We start from the raw sequence: 19,789 nt of genomic DNA on the forward strand, positions 1-19,789 counted from the left end.
CATGTCACATGTGTTATATAGGAATTTCCATTTGTTTTAATATTCTCAGACCCTGCACATTGAAACCGCTCTGTGCTCACTGCTCAATCACGAGGACAGGTCACTGTATAGCGGAGAGGAAAGACCCCTTCATGCTCCCCTTCTCACACTCTCTGTCTCTGTCTCAAGCAGGGGGGTGTACACACACACACTGTCAACTGCCATGGGGCCCAGATGAATGGCCCTGTGAAAGTGGAACACAGAGGGTTAATCCGTGCCCTCTTAAACAAGTAGCTCCTCTCAGACAGGGGAGGACCCTGGATATTTATCTAATCCACCTCATGTAAGACCTCAGTGAACTACCAGACCTGCCTGCCAGCAGTCATTTTTCTAACCCCACTTGCCAGACCTTGTTCAATCTTAAATGGTAATCAATCTCGGACTCGATACCACTAAAGGGAGTGCTTGTTGGTTTTTTTTAGCTGTAAATGAAGGGAATGCTGTAGGGATTGTGAAGGTTGCGTTAAAATGGTTGTTTTTTTTTAACGTTCTCGGAGGTGGTGGGTGTAGTTGCTTTTGGGGGATTCAGGCAGAGTTATATGCAGATTCCCTTTAAACCTTGTGATGTTTTAGCTGGATCACATACAGTGAGGGAGAAAAGTATTTGATCCCCTGCTGATTTTGTACGCTTGCCCACTGACAAAGAAATGATCCATCTATAATTTTAATGGTAGGTTTATTTGAACAGTGAGTAAGGTGAATAACAACAACAAAATCCAGAAAAACGCATGTCAAAAATGGGCATAAATTGATTTGCATTTTACAAAGGAATAAGTATTTGACCCCTCTCAATCAGAAAGATTTCTGGCTCCCAGGTGTGTTTATACAGGTAACGAGCTGAGATTAGGAGCACACTTGCTGAACAAGATTAATCTCAGCTTGTTACCTGTATAAAAGACACCTAATCCAGAAGAATCAATCAATCAGATTCCAAACTCTCCAACATGGCCAAGACCAAAGAGCTCTCCAAGGATGTCAGGGACAAGATTGTTGACCTACACAAGACTGGAATGGGCTACAAGACCATCAACAAGCAGCTTGGTGAGAAGGTGACAACAGTTAAGTAAAATTATTCGTGAAATGTAAGAAACACAAAAAGAACTGTAATTCCCGCTGGGGCTCATGCAAGATCTCACGAGTTGCAATGATATGGGAACGGTGAGGAATCAGCCCAGAACTACACGGGATGATCTTGTCAATGATCTCAAGGTAGCTGGGACCATAGTCACCAAGAAAACTATTGGTAACACACTATTTTGAAGGACTGAAATCCTGCAGCACCTGCAAGGTCCCCCCTGCTCAAGAAAGCACATATACAGGGCCGTTGAAGTTTGCAATGAACATCTGAATGATTCAGAGGAGAACTTGGTGAAAGTGTTGTGGTGATGAGACAAAATGGAGCTCTCTTTGGCATCAACTCAACTCACCGTGTTTGGAGGAGGAGGAATGCTGCCTATGACCCTGCCAGAAACATCCCCACCTCAGCCAAACATGGAGGTGGAAACATTATGCTTTGGGGTGTTTTTCTGCTAAGGGGACAGAACAAATTTCACTGCATCAACCTCCTTCCCTCAGCCAGGGCATTGGAAAGGTCGTGGTTGGGTATTCAGCATGACAATGACCCAAAACACACAGCCAAGGCAACAAGGAGTGGCTCAAGAAGAAGCACATTAAGGTCTGGAGTGGTCTAGCCAGTCTCCAGACCAAAATCCCATAGAAAATCTGTGGAGGAGCTGAAGGTTCGAGCTGCCAAACGTCAGCCTCGAAACCTAATGACTTGGAGAAGATCTGCAAAGAGGAGTGGAGCAAAATCCCTCCTGAGATGTGTGCAAACCTGGTGGCCAACTACAACAAACGCCTGACTCGTGATTGAACAAGGGTTTTGCCACTAAGTACTAAGTCATGTTTTGCAGAGGGGTCAAATACTTATTTCCTCATTAAAATGCAAATAAAATTTATAAAATTTTTGACATGTGTTTTTCTTGGATTTTTTTGTTGTTATTCTGGTTCACTGTTCAAATAAACCTACCATTAAAATTATAGACTGATCATTTCTTTGTCAGTGGGCAAACGTACAAAATCAGCAGGGGATCAAATACTTTTTTCCCTCACTGTACATTGTATAAGAAGTGATTATCACTCCTTTTCATCTGTGTGAAGAATAGAGGTAATCTTTCAGATAGCTCTACCCTTAATCAGATGGGACTTTGAACTTTTGTCATATCTGATTTCATTATAAAATTCGCCAAAGAGTGTTCCTTTACAACATGGCTGGCTGCCAGTCCAAAAAATACTACTAGAAAGATGTTAATGCTTCTACTAATGTTACTGTGCCATGTACCTGTCTGTCTACTCTCCTCACCTGTCTGTCTGTCTGCTCTCCTCACCTGTCTGTCTGTCTGCTCTCCTCACCTGTCTGTCTGTCTGCTCTCCTCACCTGTCTGTCTACTCTCCTCACCTGTCTGTTCACTTCCTCCTCACCTGTCTGCTCAACTTCCTGTCTGTCTGTCTGTCTGTCTACTCACCTCACCTGTCTGTCTGTCTGCTCTCCTCACTCTGTCTGTCTACTTCTCACCTGCAGTCTACTCTCCTGTCTGTCTGTCTGTCTACACACCTCACCTGTCTGTCTGTGCTTCCTCACGTTGTCTGTCTGTCTACTCTCCTGTCTGTCTGTCTGTCTACTCACCTCCTGTCTGTCTACTCACCTGTCTGTCTGTCTGTCTACTCTCCTCACCTGTCTCACTTGTTCACATTGACTTGAATCACTGTCTCACATCATCAGGACATTCTCACCATTTACTTTCTTTCATCTTGGCTAAAACTGTAGAACAGCTTTGCTGAAACAGTGTTTCGAGACAGTTTTATGTACAGTACAGTTTATGAGATTGCCATGATGATTGCCAGATATGCTAAATGCTTGGCTTGACTGGAGGTGCTATACTGTGGTATATCTACTTTCAAAGCAATTTAGAAAATGGCATAAATGAAGGTGATCCCTTTTTGTCAACTAGAACAGAGGCAAATGCAATAAGGAAAAATGCAACTCAAGTAACATCTAAGGACTTACATATAACTAAATTAGTGTGCTGCAGATAACTAGGTGTTTATAATACGCAATAAGATGTCATAGTACAGCAAAGCTTTAATGTACTGTAAATGCATTTGTGATTGATGTGAAAAGAAAACGGGTCGTTCCTCCTCCTGCATAGAGATTTCAGTCATAGATATGCACGGTGACCTATACGTGGCACATATGATGACATCACACCCCCTCCCCATCGCCAAAAGGTTCAGCCGCTTACATGGACTCCGGCTGCATTTATCTCCAATTTATCTCCCCCATCTGGTTCAAGTTCCCATTATAAAAACAGACCCTTCTTCTTCACAAAATGCAATACAATGGTATATACACCAGGATGTTTGGTGATCTGGACAGAAAAAATCAAAGCAAAGCTAACTCCAGCATGTCATAAAATAGGACGGGGGTTGTCATCCTTATTTCTCTGTTCCCATATCAAGTCCATCCTGACTCCATAGTATCCTGGTCACATGGTTTAGAGAGATGACTGTATAATAACAACATAGTACAGTAGGCTAGCCTTGTTCCAGATCTGGGCAGGGATGTAGCTCAGTTGGTAGAGCATGATGCGGTAACGCCAGTGTGGGTTGATTTCAGCCGGGGCCAGTATGATTTTTTAATTTTATAATAATAATGTATGCACTCAATTAACTGTAAGTCGCTTCTGGATAAGAGCTGCCTGCTAAATGACTAAAATGTAAAATGTATCTGTTTCTGCTGAATAGCCAACTCCTATGGTCATTTGCATGACAACGATCTGGAACCTGGCTAAATAGTATACTAACTAAGTTTGGAGCCATGGATATTAAGGGCTATTGTGGGACACAGGCTGTGGTTGCGTAATGATCATTTTGTTATGGAGTATCCTCATCACTAGTCACCATGGTGTTTACACTGTAGCTATGTGATCCTATGACTTTTTTGGCTTCATCATGAATTAGTGTAGTGATGTATCAAAGGAATAAATTTAGGAAAAGACTTGATAACATCAGCCTGGGGGTTAACGCCACATGATTGGCCACTGTCACATAAACATACATCATGTAGCCTTTAAGCATTTCTACTTGCTGTGAGAGAGCATACTGAAGACATGTTATTATTACAACATATCTCAGCTGGGATAAATCCATTAAGGCAAATTATATTATCGTCTGTTCATCGTATCAGAATGAGACGGGACAGCCGGGAGACCATTACCTCAGTAGTGGGGGAAGACTAGAACATATAAAGAGGAGGATATCATTCATCAAATGATCCTGCTCTGGCCCGGGCTGCACATCAAAGGCAAGCATCTGTTTAGGCAGGGGAGAGGGGAGGAACCAAGGAGGAATTCTTCCAGGCTGTTTTTACCACACAGGGGTAAGCGGCCTGGACAGGCACACATACCGAGGTGGGCCTTGAGCTCAGCCTCAGCCTCCAGCCAGCGGTGTATCTACCCAGCCCATCGCCTCCTGCACCAACAGTCCACCTCTTACAGAGCACTAGTTGTCTGACAATGGGAACATCTCCACCTGCCTGGTATGCTCTGCCTACCACACTTCCTACCTGGGAGGAAAGAGACAAGGGATTTTTATAACGTCAGTGTTAGGTTCAGTCCCCAAGCATGTGATATCATAGATTGCATGATATGGGACAAAAGGGAGGGAAGGCCTATTTCTAACAACAGTACATACTGGGCATAACAGTTTATGTCAATATCTAAACATTTCTTTGTTTTATTTGCAAATTTCAACTGCAGGCATATTATGAATTGTAGTCAAAGACACAACCACACATGGTTGTTTATAATGGCAGGCTTCAATGAGCTTCTGCTGAATGCAAGTGTAACTGCCTGCTAACAACCATAAGTAGAGCCAAAACATGATTCATTCAAAGATGATGAATGAATCGCTTGATAGTAGCCTATGATAGTATGACACCATTTATAACACTGCAACATAGAGGGATGAATATGACATTCAGGTGATCATTGCAGCGCTCACCTGGAATTCCCACGCATATCTCGCAATCAATCTCCCAAGACGCCACCCGTACCAACTGCACGCAGCTCACACCTGCTGCTGTTGAACAACAAACTACATGTAACCTAACAATAAAGGAAAGACTTAGAGTAAACCAGGGATACAAAGAGTATTGAAAGCAGGAGCTTCAACACAAGAGTTATTAAGCAGTTAACATCCTATCATGCTTAGGGGTCATATAGGTATAAAAATGCCCATTTGCTCATTATTTTGGCTACCATGGCTAGAAGAAGAGATTCCAGTGACTATGAAAACGGGTCTCAAAGGAGCACACAGTGTGTGTGTGTTCAGTCACCAGATCTCAACCCAATTGAATTTGTGGGGGAGATTCTGGAGCAGCGCCTGAGACAGCATTTTTCAACCACACCATCAACAAAACACTAAATGATGGAATTTTCATGGAAGAATGGTGTGCATCCTCCAACAGAGTTCCAGACACTTGTAGAATCTGTGCCAAAGTGCATTGAAGTTTGCATACTTGTGGTGGCCCAATGCCCTATTAAGACACTTTATGTTGGTGTTTCCTTTATTTTGGCACTTACCTGTATATTTGTTCATGTAGGCCTTGGAGTTGTAAACTTTATTTCACTACTATTACTATTGATACTTGGAAGTTGTGCAACGAAGGATGTTATATGACGAGCAACAGAGGACTTTTGAAAGGTGAGTAGCCTAATGAAATAGAATAGAAACCTGAGTGTTTAAAACTAGTAGTTTATAGCGCCAATAGTCTGCAAACTTGGCTAGCTGGGTGAATGCTAACTATTGTATTGTCTCCTAACTCTCAGGATCGGCGAATTTAGCTTTGTCTATAGTCTAGGCCCATGTCCAATGACCTGCATATTTCACACCTGCACCATAGACCACGGCTTCTAAACTACACAAGCCCCAACAAGAGAACCATTCAATACACTGTACTGTTTGCAGGGGATTTTGAATGGCATGAATGAATAGGCCTACAGCACCTGGACACATATGAGGAGTGACAACACATGGATTGGTTCCACTGTGCCTCTGTCTGCATAATATCTCCAGTTTGCTGGGGTTCCCCAAAATGTCACACCTGACAGTAGTGTATATCTACTGTTGTCCACATGCCAAGAAGGGGATCTCTCTCTCTCTCCCCCCCCCGGGCCTCTCTCTCCTCTCTCTCTCTCTCTCTCCCTCATTCTGTTCACGAACCACAGCCAATGCAGCTGGAGCTTAAACAGTGTAGGATCTGAACATATCATATATTTCCTAAACCAATCTCAAGGCCTGTGGTCAGACTGTAGAGAGTGGAGATACCGATGCCTGAGGGGCATAGGAGAGATGGGGTTGCCAGAGCAGTGGCCGTTAGTGTTCAAAGTTGGAAAAGGTTTGAGAGAGACAGAGTGAATGGGTATTTGATGCTTAGAATATGGGGAAAGAATGTTGAAGAATAGGCCTAGGTCACATGATCAAACTGTAGTATAATGAGGAATGTAATCCAATCTATCCATAGGCGATAACACACAGGTGTCTCTTGGACATGATCTCTACTACGCCTTTGCACCTGAAATAAATCAAACAGACCACAATACCCCATTGCTTTTAATAATCCACTTTACCACCGCTATACACAGTTTAAATAAACATCTGTGTGTTGAACCCCATATCATATCCTGTGCGATTTAGGATACACAACACAGGCACCTGAGTTACTCCAAGTTCACAAGGTAAAAACCTAATGCTCTGCAGGGACAATTAGTACCTGTGTGAGTGACTTCCAGACGCTTGTTGTTCAGTAATAAAATGTAGTGATGCGGTTTCAGCCTCAGCAGCCTCTACCTTGGCAGAGCACCTTTTTGGCAATCTCAAATTCCCCCACAGATCACTGGGGATGTGCTGCTGCTATCCGATGCCACCTTGTATTTGTCTTGGACATTGTTCTAGCTTTGATCATAAATTGCCGTAATTATTCAGTGGCCTATACAAACAGCCTACTTCCCAGAAAACACAGTTTCCATGAACAGGAGAAGCCAAAGGGTGGTTGTACAGTACACTGTAGCACAGCGTAAAGGGGAGTTGGCCTACTCACTGATAAAATGGGCCCAATTAAATGCGCTTTATGTTTTTCATCAACAACGCGCTTTGCAGCTCTCGTGCTGCTATTGTGCCACGCCGCCCCTCCTCATGAGTGGGTCCTGGAGTAAACGAACCGGTGAAATTGAACCAGGGGTTTTTTCTCTACCTCCCCCTTCTCCATCCTCCCTCCTTTTCATCCAAAACACAAATAACAAATGAAGAGAACCTGAGAATGCAGGGAATTGTAATTTGCGGGTTCGGAAAACAGAGAAATCAGATTGGGAAACAAGGGGTTGTTTCGGCTGACTCCATTTGGCTTCGAAATACAGTGATCACACAAACACTTAACCCTAGAGTGCCTTACACTGCCCTGCAGCCCATCCCATAGGCACGAAGCTGTGTATTCTGATACCTCTGGTATATAGGGCTGGGAATTGCCAAGGACCTCACGATACAATATTATCACGATACTTATGCCGGTAATGATATGTATTAAGTGATTCTATATGTATCGCTATTGTATTGCTATTCGACATTGTAATTGCATTGCTATTTGATGTTCCAAATATATTGCCTACCATATGTCTGCTGAGAGGGACAAGAGAGAGCCATGAGAAAACAAGTTTTGAATAGTCATGGAAATAAAAGGCGAAACAAATTGGCTCCCTATTTAAAAAAAAAGATGGAGAACAAGCTATGAAGGAAAATACTGGAGTTTTGCAGGTATAGGCAACTTGCATAAAAATAATATTGTGAAACTAAAGCTAAAAAACCAAAGCTAAAAAATATGTTTTTAAAGATTTATTTTAAATATGTCACAGTTTCAGTCCCCTTCAGCCCCCCAGACTGGCAGCTGTAACATCACGCTTTGCAACTGTAGCGATTTGTATCACTACCTGTAAACACAACAAACATTTAAGCAATGACACTCATGGGGGCATGGTATATTGTGAATATACCAATAAAGGGGTATTGTTTGGCACGTTGCATGACCCTTTCTTTAACTTGTTATTATTATATGCAACAAACATGTTAGAACCACAGCATCAGTGATATGTTCATAATTTGCATTTCCCTGAAACATTTTTCCCAATTAGACATTTATTTCTATCAGACATTTGATTGAGACCATTCTTACGGCTTATTCTTGACCATTGTTTTCAGTCGTTAAAGCACTGGACGCCTTGGTCTGTTCGGGTCAGGTGGTTATCCAGAAAATATGGAGAGAAAATGCCAGTGATTCTCAATTTTTGCCCAAAACTTTTTATTATGTGTGAGACTTATTATGGGATCCACTTTTCACTGGTCCTTGGAGACACAGTGCATTCAGCCCAGCTTCTCTGTGGGTAGAGACAAGTTACCGTGGCGACTCTTATTTCTCCCCCACGGTAACTTGTGGCTGTGGTTGAGTGACCAGTCGAGCAGCTCCTGGAAGGTAGCCTTCAGCTGTCTTGGTTGATCATTAACAAAAGTCCTATACCATTCTCTACCTTTAGCAATACAGGCTACGTCTGTCGGCTGTATAAACACATATAACTTCAGTCTGCTTCACTGCGCGTTCCAAACTCCCTTATCCTCATATCACAGTTAGTTAATCACTCGTCTCCCCCAGAGGCCTGGAGCCCACAGACTGAGCCGAGCCGGACATTTGGAAACCCAATCACTGTTTGCCCTATAAACACCAGTTAACGTACAATTTTCAAGGTTAAGTGTAAAAGCAAATTTCAATTTGATCCCCAGGATTTAAAACCCGCCGGCGACCTCTGAGAAAAGGAGAAGCACGAGGCGTGGCACAAGGACAACAAGAACAGGGAAAATCATAGTTTAGGAACGGAACACTGGCCCAGGCTCAAATTGATCTCCAACATTATTTTTCTCTCTACGTCTTTCCTAATTCAAGCCAGTTAAAAAAAGCCAAAATGATGAGACATGCCCTGATCTAAGACAAATAATTTGACTGGGCTGGGTCTGTAATTATGTTGAAATGGCAAAAGCGTTATCATCAGTTGAATGTGTTGATTAGGATTCAAGGAAGTTGTACTTCACTTTTGTCCAAATGTATTTCCTTGATATCCATAGTAGTAAAAGACAACACAGAAGAGTTGGATGCTCTCATATCCAAGACTAATACGGAACAGCTTTCGGCCTAGGCCTGCAGAACCATTCTTACTGCATAGCTTACAATCTAGATTCATAAGTTTCTACAAAGCAGGAATTCTCTTTAAATGCATTCTGGTGGCAGGGGTCAGAAACTTCTCTAGTAGTTTGTCCAAAAGGAACAAGATTTGAATTGAAAACCCGACTTTCTGTCATTTCAAAAGGGACCTCGGCGCCCACAACAATTATGGCTTAAACGAAAGAGCTGGCTACCTTTAGTTTGTAGAATGCCCTGTCTTCAAGTTTGAACATTGTGCACTTATTTAAATATTACATGCGTTCCAGTTTCTTCTTTACCGAGACATTTCTTTTTGGGAATCGTCTTGGTAACAGTAATGAAAAAATAGACCCGTCAACAGTATCAGATATGCATCCTCCGGGAGGTGCACTTGGTGATGTGGTATGTTCCGAATCAAGATGCCATCCACAATGATTCACCAGTCCCTGAGACGGCTTCGTTAGAGTGCCTTGTATCAGTCAGTCAACCCTTTTGCTTTAGGTCCATATCACAGGAGGCTGCTGAGGGGAGGACGGCTCATAATAACGGAATGAATGGAAACCATGTACAGTGCATTCCGAAAGCATTCAGACCCCTTTGACTTTCCACATTTTACTACGTTACAGCCTTATTCTAAAATGGATTAAATAGTTTTTATCCCTCATAAATCTACACACACAATACCCCATAATGACTGAAATATCACATTTACATAAGTATTCTACACCCTTTTACTCAGTACTTTGTTGAAGCACCTATTGCAGCGATTACAGCCTTGAATCTTCTTGGGTATGACGCTACAAGCTTGGCACCACCTGTATTTGGGGAGTTTCTCCCATTCTTCTCTGTGGATCCTCTCAAGCTCTGTCAGGTTGGATGGGAGGAGCAGTCGTGCACAGCTATTATCAGGTCTCTCCTGGGAGATGTTCGATCGGGTTCAAGTCCAGGCTCTGGCTGGGCCACTCAAGGACATTCAGTGAGACTTGTCCTGAAGCTTCACTCCTTGCGTTGTCTTGGCTGTGTGCTTCACGGGTCGTGTTGTCCTGTTGGGAAGGTGGACCTCCGCCCCCAGGCTGAGGTCCTGAGCACATCTGGAGAAGGGTTTTCATCAAGGATCTCTCTGTACTTTGCTCGTTCATCTTTCCCTCGATCCCTGATAGTCGCCCAGTCCCTGCCGGCTGAAAAAATATCCCCACAGCAGGGATGGTGCCAGGTTTCCTCAGACGCGACGCTTGGCATTCAGGCCAAAGAGTTCAATCTTTGGTTTCATCAGACCAGAGAATCTTGTTTCTCATGAGCCTGAGTCCTTAGGAAGCCCTTTGGCAAACTGCCAGGCTGTCATGTGCCTTTTAATGAGAGAAGCTTCACTCATAAATACCTGATTGGTGGAGTGCTGCAGAGATGGTTATCCTTCTGGAAGGTTATCCCACTCTCCACAGAGGGAACTCTGGAGCTCTGTCAGAGTGACTGCATCAGGTTTTGTGGACCTCCCTGAGCCAAGGCCCCCACTTCTCTCCCGATTGCTCAGTTTGGTCGAACAGGGCACTTGGCTCATAGGAAGAGTCTCGGTGGTTCCAAACTTCTTCCATTTAAGGATGATGGAGGCCACTGTATTCTTGGGGACCTTCAATGCTGGAGACATTTTTTGGTACCCTTCCCCAAATCTGTGCCTCGACACAATCCTGTCTCGGAGTCTAGGACATTCCTTGACCTATGGCTTGGTTTCTACTCTGATATGCACTGTCAACTGTGGGACCTTTATAGACAGGTGTGTGCCTTAAATAATGTCCAATCAATTGAATTTACCACAGGAGGACTTCCAATCTCAAGTTGTAGAAACATTTCATGTGAAGTGTGATGGAATGGAAACAGAATGCACCTGAGCTCAATTTCGAGTCTCATAAGGGGTCTGAATACTTTCCGAATGCACTGTATGTGATGCATTTGATACCATTCCATAATTCCGCCTCCTGCCATTACCGACCAAGCGCCCAATTAAGGTGCCACCAACCTCATGTGGTACATAGCTAATTCTTGATATTTACTTAGGCCCTAAATATAATGGCACAGTGATTCACATTGAATCTAGCTTCGAGCTGTTTGTTTATAGCATAACTTTATAGCAGGACAACATCCAAAGTTATTATCACTTTGTTGTGTCATGTGTTGCCTGTTTCAGGGGGTAATGTTTTTTGGGGTAAATTGTGCCATTTGGCCAGGGGCAAGATGAGTCAATGGCTAATCATTGTACCCCATGCAAAATATTCAATTTTGTCCGTTTAACGCATAGTGTTTTAAAGACACCTCACATTTGTGTGATTAGTCAAGTTCAAATGATGAAAAATGCCTTCCTCAGTTGGGTTCGCTTCCCTCTAGAGCCACAACTGAAGTTGTTTGCTCCCAGGCCAATTGAAAGGCATATGAGGTTGGTTACACCAGGGCCTGAGCCTATGTAAAGTGTTAAAAAAAAGTACCAAGTGAGAAATGTGCTTCCCCTGCTTACCCCATCCCTATGCTCAAATTACCCCAGAAACCCCTTTTACCCCAAACTATGTTTTCAAAACTGTTGACGTTTACATGAATTCTGGTTATTTCCAGGGAACACAACATCCTGAAATATATGTAGATATCTTTGTTAGAAAAGAGAATACTATATTTCCCTTGATGTAGTAATGCTGAATGTAAAGAATTGTTCAACATACCCCACTCCCCGTATATAATGAAGCCTTCACGTGAATTGTTTTGTTATTTTTACTATGTTTAAGGTTGATTGGGATACCAAAAGCTGTTTAGACAACAAACTGCCTGACACCCACCCTTTGCCAGCAAACGTCCAGCCACCAACCTACATGTGGCCTGTCATCTGGCGCGTGTGACAGGTCTGCGGTGTATGCCATCTCCCCTGTAGCTAGAGTAGTGTGACTTCCACGTTTTCCCACTCTTTGGGAAAAATTGCAGGTTGAGAGGCACCAAAGTGAGAAATACAAGTGCAAACAGCCTTCGCTCCCTCCAACACTGCTGAAATACAATCCAGACTCACAAGATACTAGCGGTATAATTCAGTCTTTGGCTCCCGTGCTATAGCTGCACAATATGCCAACTGTAATATGACTACTGTTTTCTGCCTAGATGCAAAACTTTTTCATGCGTAAATCTTAAAGAGGCACTTTAATCGTTTATTTCCAGACTTTGCGTATGTATTTTCGCATTTTTATGTTGGAATAACAAACATTGGATTTGAATAATAATGTTTATAAATATAACAACAATAATAAGTATTTTTATTGGCGTACAACAATTTAATAAGAATCTGTAATCCAAACCACATGAAGACTTAAACATTTGATAACGGTAGACTCAAAAGGGCTGAGAAATTTGCAATTTTGTGGGCTGAATTGGACAAAAGCCACAATTATCTTTCAAATGATAAAAGCTAACTACATAACATTTTGAATAATCTAATGGTAAACTGGTTGGCCAAAGAACAATCATCAGAAAGCGTTAATCCAACGGATATATATAAAGTGTCAATACACATTTTGATTAGTCAAATCAAATGCACCTTGCATACCGTAAAGTGCTGAGATACTTGAAGATTTCTATCGTACGTTTTAAACTTCGTTAATTTACCTCTATATGCACGCCATCCTTACTGAACCCTTACTCGAATCCTTACTCATCCTTTACTGAATCCTTACTCATCCTGTACGGAACCCCTGTTCTCCTCTCTGTCTCCCGCTTTAACTGTTGATTTGCTAGTTTTGATTGTCTGGCTGCAGCTCTCCAACGCTTGCTCTGTTAAAGATTTTTCTTCTGTAAATTCCAGTGTTTTAAACAGACAGTCTGACATGCCTAATGCCCCGGCTGGTTTTTACAGAAACTCAACCTTTCTCAGGAGAGGTTAAATTAAAGGATTTAGTAATGTAAGCTGATCTAGGATCAGACTTCCTGTGACAATGCACACCTGTACATTGTAAACCGTCATGAGATCTGAAGCTGGTCTTCTTTCTCAAAACATGACGGATCATCATCATCTCCCACACAAGTGTAATTACTATCATCGAGAAAAGATTGTTTGTTAATTATGTTAGCTTTACTATAATCTCACGCTTTGCTGTTGGTTGGCTTTGGACAGCTCAGGTAGCATGGGTGTGTTGTGTGTTGGGTCTGTTTACTAAGATGGAACCACACTAGATAACACGATGGGACAGTGTGGGGACGGTTATGGAAAACGCACATGCTTCAGCCGTACTGTACCGGTATCAATTGAAGTTAATATTGTTAAAGTCAGTGGCGCAACTTCACTGGGGGACGGATCGGGACGGACGGGGACGGACGGGCAGGGGTGGACGGGTGTGACGGGAGTTGGGGTGGACGGGATTAAATGGTTTTAAAAAAAGAAATGTCCCCCACTTCAAAACAAAGATTGCGCCCCTGTTTGTTTCGAAGTCAATATTAAAGTGTCTTAGATTGCCGCTTTTTACATCTCCATATTCCCCCTGTGTTTTGTTCATTTAAACATTTTCCATGCCCATTTGTTGTAACGGGTTTCACCGTCATAGTGTTCACATCTGTTTTTAACATGGCCCTTAGCTTATGTTCACTTAAGAATCAAACTCTCTGGGAAACATGTTGAGGCTGCACTTGAAATGGGAAGGAGGGGACGTGTTAATTCTTCGCCGCCGCTTGGGGAGACGGTTTTTCTCTGCTGTGGCGGATCAGTCAATGGTTTCCGGCAGTTCCCCCCCGTTGACCACAGACACGCCTGAATTAACTTTCTCAAGGCGGAATTCCAGGCCCAGTGGCCAAGGCCTCCTCCCACAGTGACAGAGCAATGGAACATGCCCCAATATGCATTGGCATCTTGCCCCAACATCTTCCCATGGGGACGGCATGTTTTGCGAGTCAGTTCGAGATTACATTCTCCAGACCCCAGCCTTTAGCTTTACTAACGGGTGAGTGTAGCCAAAAGCACGTGTAATAACAAATGTGGTTCTCCTGTACCACAATTAGGCCCTAAGACTGCAATTTTCCAACTAAATATTGCAGCTGGAGACTTGAAGTGCAATTGTAGAAGGACATCATGAGCCTACGCTCTGTTAAATTAGAATTTACATATCCTGGGATTTGGCTTCAGCTTGACACAGCCTCTAAACGGCTCTCCAATTGTTGCCACTTTTTATTAGGGTTAACCTACTGAGTTCGCTTAAGCGACAGACCAACAGACCTCCATGAAGTCTAAATGGGGGTAGGGAAGTCCCAAGTATCCGAATAGCACGGACCGTCTGATAACTAGACTAGTGGTGGAGCTGGCTAGCCATTCTTAGTATCTACTTAGCTAGTCATCTAGTGAAATCGAAAGCTAATGCCAACCACGTGTCAATACACCATCAGCCCATCCTCCATCAGTGACAGTATAGCCTCTACATTTTGGCTCACAAGTGGACTAGGAGATTTACTCCAGCTCCAAGTCTTACACCTAATCATTCTTTTTCATAGTAGGGTTACTCACCCAGGGCTGCCCAGCTGGCATGCATTATAACAAGTGAAGACTACCAGTCAAAAGTTTGGATACACCTACTCATTCAAGGGTTTTTCTTTTTTTTTACTATTTTTTTACATTGTAGAATAATAAGTGAAGACATCAAAACTATGAAAGAACACATATGGAATCATGTAGTAACCAAAATGTGTTAAACAAATCAAAATATATTTAATATTTGAGATTCTTTCAAAGTAGCCACCTTGCCTTGATGACAGCTTTGGTATGCTGTAGGCTTGCCATAAGCTTGCACACACACACACTCGCAAATGTTCCACAAACACACACACATACACACACACAGTCTTGGGGGGACATACCAGTCCCATTCAAAATCCTATTTTCCCTAAATCCTAACCCTAACCTTTTAACATTAACCAAACTCTAGCATACCTTAACCAAAAACCTAACCTTAACCCTAAACCTAAACCCTAACCCTAGAACTCTAACCCTAAAAGCCAACCCTATCTCCCTAACCCTAACCCTAAACCTCATTCTAACCCTAACACTAATTCCAACCTTATCCCTAAACCCTAGGAAATAGCATTTGACCTTGTGGGGGACCAACAAAATGTCCCCAGATGGGTCAAATTTGTTCCCACAAGCATAGTTAAACACGTCCACACACATCCACCACACACACACACACACACACACACACACACACACACACACACACACACACACACACACACACAGACAGCTGCGCATACACACACACACACACACACACACACACACACACACACACACACACACACACACACACACAGACGCGCATACACACACACACACACACACACACACACACACACACACATGCTATTATAGCGTATATATACACAGTGTGTGGTTAAATAACTCCTGTCCAAGAGTGACAGTGGGATCCTGCTTGCACATGGATCCTATTTGAAAAGCTGGAGCCAGCACAGGGCCCGCTCTACTTGTATCTCCTTTTGAGTTTCATTCAGCCTTGTTGTCAGTGACACCAACTCCAAACCAGTGACGTTGTTGGTGCCGATGAATACTTTGTCCGTGTCTGTCCAGGACCAAGTAAAAACAGACACCTCGCTGCAATGTGTGTGCTGCTGTGCTTAGATGGATCTAGTTAAAATAAACGGCGGGAAAAGTAGGCTACATAGGTGCCACCCTGACCTGAACATCTTATGTCCATATGGGATTGGTTTGTTTCTCAGGAGGGAGTTCTTCTTCTTCTCTTTCTAGAGAGTGAAAAGGGTTCTTCTCGTCTCTTTCTAGAGAGTGAGTGCATTTCAATCACTGTACCCATTTTGGAGCACCAAACCACAATAAGAGACATTTACATTTTTTAGTTTTTAGAGACGCCTTATCCAGAGCGATTACAGTTAGTAGACAAGAACACCAAAATAACACGTGCTTATCTAACCCCACTTTTTATAACTATTACATTCAGCCTCTACCTGTTTCTGGGGCATTATGTGCACCTAACCCCTTTTTATAACTAAGCTACGCATTAGCCTCTACCTACCTGTTCCTGAGGCATTGTGCTTTGAGTTTTCTACTGTCCTGAAGCTCCCAATCTCCAGGTCAAGTATTTCAGCGGTTGAATTCAGAAATAAAATCACTCACCACTGTAAAATCACTGGGAATTCGGCCCATGTTACATGTCAAAGTGAGCTGCTGCCCCTGCTATATAAGTTTAAATCAGCTGATGGTCGATGCCAAGTTTTCGAACAATATCAAAGGCATTATCGCAGTCATACTGTATTTGAGGCTGATTTACTTGCGAAGACAATATTCTGCCGTTATGCCGTGGATTTCCTTGTCATTGGATGTCATAGATAAATGGAATGCAATGAAACCGTTCCATTCCTCTCTAGCTTTCTTCAGGTTCCCTGGCTTCTAGGAGTTTCTCCTAGCCACTGTGTTTCTGCATCTGCATTGCTTGCAGGTTGATGTTTATTGTCATGAATGTTGTCCTGGAGGCAGAACTGAAGGCGATTTCCACTAGATGTGCCAGTTGCAAAGTCAGAATATTGTAAAAATGTATGAAAACAAAAATGTATGCTTTTTGGTCTTCATTTAAGGTTAGGGTTAGGACATTAGGGTTAAAGCAGTGTGGTTAGGTTAGGGTTTGGCATTAGGGGTTAGCAGTGGTTTAAGGTTAGGGTTTGGAATTAGGTTAGATTGTGGTTAAAGGTTAGGGTTGGAGGCACGTGGTTAGCAGTGTGTGGTTAAGATTAGGGTTAAGGTTAGGTTTAAAATCATATTTTATTATTAAATCTATTCCAGCTAGTGATCACTTCTGCAGAGCTGCCTCCCAGATAAAATGGTGGATAGTTAACCTGTCACGCACAGCTCTGCACTCTGGGTTTTAGGCTGGGTATCTGTAAAGCACTTTGTTACAACTACGAAGTAAAAAGGGTTTATAAAACATTTGATTGATGGATGCATGGGATGGCTGGATGGATGGGATGATGGAGATTGGATGGATAGATGACAAAAGCGGGAGGGAAAGGATGAGTGGTGCATCCCCAAGCAGCATCATTGGTCAGTTGAGACACAAAAGAAGCCAACATTAGATAGTTATGAGTAAGTGGATAGAGAGAGAGAGAGAGAGAGAGAGAGAGAGAGAGAGAGAGAGAGAGAGAGAGAGAGGAGGACGAGCTCATTCACCAGTCACCACACAATGGTAAAGAAGAGAAGATTGAGATTTTGGATGATAAGAGCTCATGTTGTGGCCAAGATAAAGTCTTTGGCTAATTTGAATGGATGGGCTTAGAAAATGAAAGGGACTGCTATTTTTTTCAGTCTCTGGGTTTGTTCCGGAAACTTCTTTGAGGTCACTGTGTACAGTAATGGATGGTGGACTGAATAGTCCCCCTCAAAATCATTCCAGGTTTACCTCATCTTCCATTATCACCGTTAGCATAGAATGTCTTCAGGGTTTCGCCAGTTCCATGGTGAAATCTGGAAACATACCCCTAATCGCTGTGCACACCGCTCTCTTTCTTAAGTTCCTCCTTTCTTTTGAATGTAAGAGGAAGACAAAGCAGGCTTTGCAGGTCAAAGTTCACACCTTGAACCATCTGGATAGCGCACATCCAACCAATAAAAACATCAAGGCCCAGGAGGGATTATAGTCTAATTGTAGTAAAACAACCCACCTCTCTCTTTTAGCTAGGATTCATGTGTGTGTGTGTGTGTGTGTGTGTGTGTGTGTGTGTGTGTGTGTGTGTGTGTGTGTGTGTGTGTGTGTGTGTGTGTGTGTGTGTGTGTGTGTGTGTGTGTGACCAGCGGAGATATAGACAGAATAGAGAAAGAACAGTATATAGAGTGTCCATTAGTTTCGGTGTACTTCTTGTATGGATGTTTTCCTACTAGACATACTAGATGCCATCTTCAAATGATTATATAGATACAGGTAACTGCCAAAATAAAGGAAACACCAACATAAAGTGTCTTATTAGGGTGTTAGGCCACCACGAGCCAGAACAGCTTCAATGTGCCTTGGCATAGACTTCCCCCAATTGTCCTGGAATTCTATTGGAGAGATCCGATACCATTCTTCATCATTTGGTGTTTTGTTGATATGGTGGTGGAAAACAGCAGTTCCAGGCGCCGCTGCAGAATCTCCCTAAGTGTTCAATTGGGGTTTGAGATCTGGTGACTGAGATGGCTTCAAGCATATGGTTCACATCAAGTTTTCATGCTCATCAAAACATTCAGTGACCACTCGTGCCCTGTGGATGGGGGTGCATTTGTCATCCTATGGGGGCATAGCCATGGTAGCCAAAGTAATGGCCTGCCCAGCATGATGGGATGTTAATTGCTTAATTAACTCAGGAACCAAGCACCTGTGTGGAAGCATCTGGATTTCAATATACTTTGTATCCCTCATTTACTCACGTGTTTCATTATTTTAGCAGTTACCTGTACATGACGCAGCCTATATGAATTAATCACAGTGAGTAGAATCCAGCTCACTAACACACACTACCTTTTACAGTACCTCCTCAACATGATGTTTGTCTTTACTGGGGCAGCATCTTTACTGTATGCGTTGGTAATGGTGCGTGTGTGTGTGTGTGTGCGTGCGCGTGTGTGCGCGTGCGTGTGTGTGTGTGTGTGTGGTATGTAATCACAGGTGGCTGAAATGTAGTTGTTTTACACCGCATGCATCTGTTTCCTGTATGTCCCTAACCATGGTCACACCCAAAGACTCACATTTTCCCAGTCGCTCGACCGCATCACTTCCTGTATCTAGCGTGTGTAACTGACCTCAGATGACTTTTGTAAGGCAAAGTATTTCTATCTTCTCTGGCCTGGCTATAGTGTGCATCATTTTGTGCGTGTTGGAGAAAACATTACGACTTCGGACCTAAGGAGGCTGTGGTCAAAGCCTTAAAATGGGGTGTGAAAGTCCTCTTTGGCTAAATGGTGGTTTGTGTTGATTGCATGCTTACTCATAGTTGGCTGTTTGCCCCCCCCTTGACCAAGATATATCCTTGTCCATATTCTTGTAGGACACTTCCCAAGTAAAAGTTAGAATTTTTGAGTCCAAACCTCAAAAATAATCCAACACCGACTCACATACTTCGGTGACCCATGACTGTCTAACAGAGGGGGTGGTCACAGTCATACACAGATTCTTAAGTAGAGAGTGAATTGTGGGTATATTTGATTTGAAATGTGTCCCACAAATTCTTCCCCCTGATCACCCTGAAGGTTTTCTGGAATCAATTGTCGCCTCGACAGAGTGTCAACGCACCTCTCAAAGAAAGACTCTCTCTCAATAAACCCACAGTCGCTTCTTCGCCATATAAACTGTCTTGGGCTTAGGCATTGAGTGGTGTTTGGCCTAGGTACTCAAGTTCACTCATTGAGAGAATGTTACTCAATAAAACTGAATGATTTCTACCTCTGTA

This window comes from Coregonus clupeaformis, unplaced genomic scaffold, assembly GCF_020615455.1.
Source record: "Coregonus clupeaformis isolate EN_2021a unplaced genomic scaffold, ASM2061545v1 scaf0054, whole genome shotgun sequence".
Classification (NCBI taxonomy): domain Eukaryota; kingdom Metazoa; phylum Chordata; class Actinopteri; order Salmoniformes; family Salmonidae; genus Coregonus; species Coregonus clupeaformis.